We start from the raw sequence: 6,123 nt of genomic DNA on the forward strand, positions 1-6,123 counted from the left end.
AGAGTAAAACTGAAATACAGAGGGAAAACAAACATAACAAAATGAGAATTTAAGAAATATTACTGTACAATCGAAAGAAACGCACATACAGTAACAGCATGATGATGTGGATGCATGAACTGCTGATCTAAAGCAGTCTTACTAAGTAAAGTTTAGCATGAAATAGGTCCCCAATATTAATTTGTAATGCACATAAAATCCTTATGAAATATTTCAATACTTACAGACAAAGCTTCTATAAGAAAATACAAAATTAATAGACAGATGAAGATCTGAGAGACCGTGTGGCTGTCAGCATCGACTTAATGTTTCAAAATGGCTGATGTTTAGGTGACATAGATATATACATTAGATGTCGCCTGGCCTATTGTTGTCTATTGGACGGAATGCGTCAATAGCGCCGCCATCTTGCTACAGGGTAGTGCTCCTTTGAAATGAATGCAGGATCAAGGTAGAGTGGAGGACTGTGGCCATCCAAAGCCAGAGATATACACATATACACATTTATCTATGATCGGGAGTTTTCCTGGATGTTAGTATTTATTTATTTTTTTTCTAATTACGAAAATGATAATTTTACATCACTTTTCTACATTGATGGATCAGTGACCGCACGGGCATTCCTGACAAAAAGCTTGTGTTTGTGTGTACAGAAATGTACTATTCACCCTCCCTGTTAAATTTGATCTGATCATGTCCTGAAACACACCTCCTCTCCCGCTTTCACTTCTCATACTGACGGAGGAAGCGATTAGTGACAACAGCTGACAATAATACAAGTTTCTGGCAGCGCAGCATCTCGTTGTCATATTTCTTTTGCATTGTTTGCTGATTTTATTCAACAAAACTAGCTTAAGCCGAGTATTCAGTGTGAGTTGGAGCTGCTTTGCCGTATGGTGAATGCAGTAAGTGACTGTTATCATCAATAACGTTACCTGATTAGCACAAAAGTTCAGAACATTCAAAAACAGAAAAAAACTTGATATTAGCTATGAAATTTTCTGCCTTTGTGCTTTGTTTTCTTTATTTGCTCGTTACTACACCTGTAGACAGCACTAAAGTCCCGCATCTTCACGTAATAACACTGTGTTGACTAGTGCGGTTGAATGACACTTGTCCTGGGAGCACTGTACCAATCTGGCAGCGCTATTGACGCATGATCAGGGTCCCTATGCGATATCTACTGTATATATCTATATTTAGGTGAAAGATCACATAATGATAAAATTAACAGATCACTACCACCTAGTGGAGCAAAATGGTATTACACTGGAACCAGCACAATTACACTTATTTAGTTTTTTAGGTATTACTTTGGAGTATAATAAAACTCGCAAAAACGGAAATGCTTGTAGTTTCTGCCAACCCGACTTTACACCATAACTTTTCAATCCAGATGGATGGGGCAACCATTACTGCATTCAAAATGTTAAAAAAGCCTTGGAGTAACGATTGATGACCAACTAAACTTCTCTGACCACATTTCTAGAACTGCTCGATCGTGCAGATTCGCACTCTATAACATCAGAAAGATCCAACCCTTCTTATCTGAACATGCAGCTCAACTCCTTGTTCAAGCTCTTGTTCTCTCCAAACTGTATTACTGCAACTCTCTACTAGCCGGGCTTCCAGCTAACTCTATCAAGCCTCTTCAACTGCTCCAGAACGCAGCAGCACGAGTGGTCTTCAATGAACCTAAAAGAGCACATGTCACTCCGCTGCTAGTCCGTCTGCACTGGCTGCCAGTTGCTGCTCGCATCAAATTCAAAGCTCTGATGTTTGCCTACAAAGTGACTTCTGGCTTTGCTCCTTCTTATCTGCTCTCACTTCTGCAGATCTATGTGCCCTCCAGAAACTTGCGTTCTGTGAATGAACGTCGCCTCGTGGTTCCATCCCAAAGAGGGAAGAAATCACTTTCGCGAACGCTCACGTTCAATCTGCCGAGTTGGTGGAATGAACTCCCTAACTGCATCAGAACAGCAGAGTCACTCGCTATTTTCAAGAAACGACTAAAAACTCAACTATTTAGTCTCCACTTCACTTCCTAATCTGCAATTGCCTCTCTGAATATCACACTAACTGTACCCAAAAAAAAAAAAAAAATACTAATACTACTAATACTTTTCTTCTTAGACTTTACAGACCTGAAACTTGCCTATAGCACTTATTCATTGTTGCTCTTAGTTGTGTAAATTGCTTCCTTGTCCTCATTTGTAAGTCGCTTTGGATAAAAGCGTCTGCTAAATGACTAAATGTAAATGTAGTAATTGCAGTAAATAATTTTCCTACAAAAAATACTTCAGTAAGTTTAAATGAAGCATGATGTTTGAGGGTCCAAAGTGTTTAGGTTAGGGACTAATTTACTAAGAATATTGTGATCATCTGACTATATTAAAAAATATATATATTTTGTAAGAAATTCACACACACCATATGCAGTATATACTCACTGGCTACTTTTTTAGGCACATCTGTCCAACTGCTCATTAACGCAAATTTCTAATTAGCAAATCGCATGGCATGTAGGCATGTAGACATGGTCGAGATGATCTGTTGCTGTTCAAACCGAGCATTAGAATGGGGAAGAAAGGTGATTTAAGTGACTTTGAACATGGTATGGATGTAGGTGCCAGACTGGCTATATCTACTGGTATTTTTATGCACAACCATGTCAAGGATTTAAAGCCTGGCTTAATTTGTGCCGGAACATGCCAGATTCGGCACCTCTGAAATCAGATCCACCTCATTTTACCGATCCCCCTCCTCAATAGCCCTCCTCCCCGTCGGCTGTTCACTTTCTTCCATGACACCCCAACCCTCGTCACTTTTGTCTGTACCCATCTTCTAATGGCTACTTCCAGCAGAATAACGCCCCATGTCATTAGGCGTGAATAATCTCAGACTGGTTTCTTGAACATGACAATGAGTTCACTGTACTCAAACGGCCTCCACAGTCACCATATCTCAATCCGATAGAGCACCTATGGGATGTGGTGGAATGGGAGATTCACATCATGGATGTATAGGAGGTCCGCCGGGTACTAGTAAGGCGTACCTAATAAAGTGGCCGGTTAGTGTATATGAAGAGTTCATTTGCAAAAACAGATAATCATTGATTTCATGCTCTTCACTCAGTCACTTTCCTTCAGCTAGTCCCTGATTTATCAGGAGTTGCCACAGCGGAATGAACTGGCAATTGCTCAGACATACGATTTTTTTGGCATAAACCCCTCCAGCACTGAGAGAACACTAACTTGTGAAGCCCCAGTGCTGGGAAACACTCATACACTTTCTCATTCACAATTCATACACTACAGTCATTTTGTTCCGTTTATCCAATTCACCTAAAGGCCTGCTGTTTGTCTTTTGCACTGTGAGGGGGGAAACTAGATCAGACCTGCGCAATACAGAGAGAATATGCAAAGCTTGAAGGTCGCTGGTTCAAGCCCCGGCTCAAGCTGCGGTTTTCCCCACAGTCCAAAGACTTGCACTATAGGTGAACTGAATAATCTAAATTGGCCGTGTGTGAAAGATGTTGTGTGTGTTTCCCAATGTTGGGCTGAAAGTGCATCCACTGCGAAATTGCTTCATGTGACTGCGTGAGACCAATAGAAAACCAAAACAGGACTTCTCTGAACAGGAATTTTAAATCTTAATTCATGTTAATGTTAATTCATTTTCTTTTCAGCTTAGTCCCTTTATTAATCTGAGGTCGCCACAGCGGAATTAACCGCCAACTTATCCAGCATATGTTTTACACAGCGGATGCCCTTCCAGCTTCAACCCATAACTGTGAAACATCCACACACACTACAGAAAATTTAGCCTACCCAATTCACCTTTAGCACATGTCTTTGGACTTGTGGGGGAAACCAAAGCAAACTCCACACAGAGACATCAACTGACCCAGCTGAGGCTCAAACCAGCAACCTACTTGCTGTGAAGTGATTGTGCTACCCACTGCGCCAGGCAGGCACTTTTTTGAAATCTTTAAAATATAACATTATAAAAGCAAAAAATAACCTGTATGATTGTTTGTTTTCTTCGTTATCCACCGCGGTAGGTTCTTTATCCATAATCCTGTTTGAAATGACCACGCCAAAAAAAAGAACCTGTACTGCGCATGATCAGTGACCTCGCAGTATTGTTTCTTTTTTAAGGGGGCGTTTCCCAAACACAGACCAAGCCACGCCCATTTTACGTCGTGGTAATGAAACCCCTGGAATTTAGTGCATGCCCACTGGGCCACCGTACAGCCATTGTTTTCGTTTAATCAATACTTAAAAGAACATTAAATGAAAAATATGTAAAAGAGGAAGCAGAATCAAATTAAGGTACAGAAGTAAAATCACAGACAAGAGCTCAATTTAGTATCGGTGATGCAAAATAACTGTCCGCATGAATAAAGGTGGACCAAAATCTGAAATTAAAACTCACACTGGGGAGACAGTGACCTCTGGCGGGGATATAAGAAGTTACGTTATTAAACAACTTTTTTTTTTCGTTTTTTCTTTTTTTTTTTTTTACAGATATTGTGTTTCTCTTCAGATGAGTACATCTCTGACTTGATTGGAGAAAACTTTAATATCCGACTGTAAATTCATCGTCATCATACTGTGACTTTATGAGACAGCTTAAAGGGATAAGTAGTTCCAAACCTTTACGAGATTCGTTTTTTCTGTTGAACAAAAAAGAAGGTATTTTGAAGAAAGCTGAAAACCTGTATCCATCGACGTCCATAGTTGGAAAAACAAATACTATGCCTTAGGAATCCATTTTAAAATTAACTTTTGATATATTTACAGTAGGACATATATTGTAAAAATGCCTTTATGATGATCTTTATGTAATATCCCAATAATTTTGGCATAATAGAAATATTTATATTTTTATCTGTTGCCAAAAATATACCAGTGCAGCATAAGAGGGTCACATTATAAACACGAGTAGATTAATTTATCAATTGACTTACATTGTTTTTACTGGTAATTTACTCTAGCAATGTTTTTGTTCGTTACAAGTTGAAATCAGTAATGTAATAAAACAACTGGCATTAAAAAAACTACAAGGCAGTTTTACTATAGTGGGCTATACAAGTCATGGCAAGCTGATTTAACATTTGAGTTGTATCATGTATTAGTTTCTAAAGGGTGTGTGAAAAGTACTACATGATATTTAATCAACCCAGGCTCATTCTGTAAACGTAGCCTCCATATACAGTTCTGGAGAGCAACAAATACGTTTATTTTATTTTATTTGCAGTTTTTGTTTTCGCAAATCCACCAGAAGCCGATGTGTATGCTTATTCGGATCTCCGATTTCTTTCACGAGTGCCATTCACACCTGCTGTTCACGTGTAAATCCACCAGAGGCTGCTGTTGACTGACAGACTGACCGATTGACTGACTCACCCTCCTTCTTCCCTAAAACCAACCAACAGTGTTTTGAAAAGCAATCCATAAAAAAGAAAAGTCCTCGCAGCCACCTGATTTTTACCACATTTTCTGATTTTACCACATTCTAACCCTGTTATGTACTTGTTTATTTATTTATTCATTTCTTACTTTATTCATTTGCCTTTTGTTTTTGTCTTACCTGCAGTCTCAGAAATGAAGAAACAAAATTTGTCACTGGTGAGGTACCTTTTCCAAAAGGTAATTTTTTTTCCTAAAAGATCCTTGAAGGTACATATTAATACCTAAAAAGTACAACTGTGTGCCTCATAGCATAATAAAAGTACAATTGTGTACCCTAAAGGTACTATTGTTTACCTATACAGTACAATTTTAAAAGGTACAACCCCAGTGACAGATTTTGTACCTTTATGTGCTCTCTGGAATTGTTCTTCGCTGGAGCCAAACTCCATTGTCGCGGTCAACTCCGCTCTGCATTTCAAGTCCACTGACGTACACCACTGGACAAACTAGTAACAGTGGGAAAGCCATCCATATGGAGGTACTCAGTCAGCTGCTAGCATGAAAAGGAATGGCATCATACCGCCCAGTAGCGTTCATTTTAAAGGCAAACCTTTTGCTACATAATTCACAATCATTAGAAATGTATAGGGCTACATTTTCAGCCTGTTCTATTTATTGGCTGTAGAACTTGTTGTATCATTGCAGA

This window comes from Danio rerio, chromosome 3 (genome assembly GCF_052040795.2).
Source record: "Danio rerio strain M-AB ecotype USA chromosome 3, GRCz13ab, whole genome shotgun sequence".
Classification (NCBI taxonomy): Eukaryota; Metazoa; Chordata; class Actinopteri; order Cypriniformes; family Danionidae; genus Danio; species Danio rerio.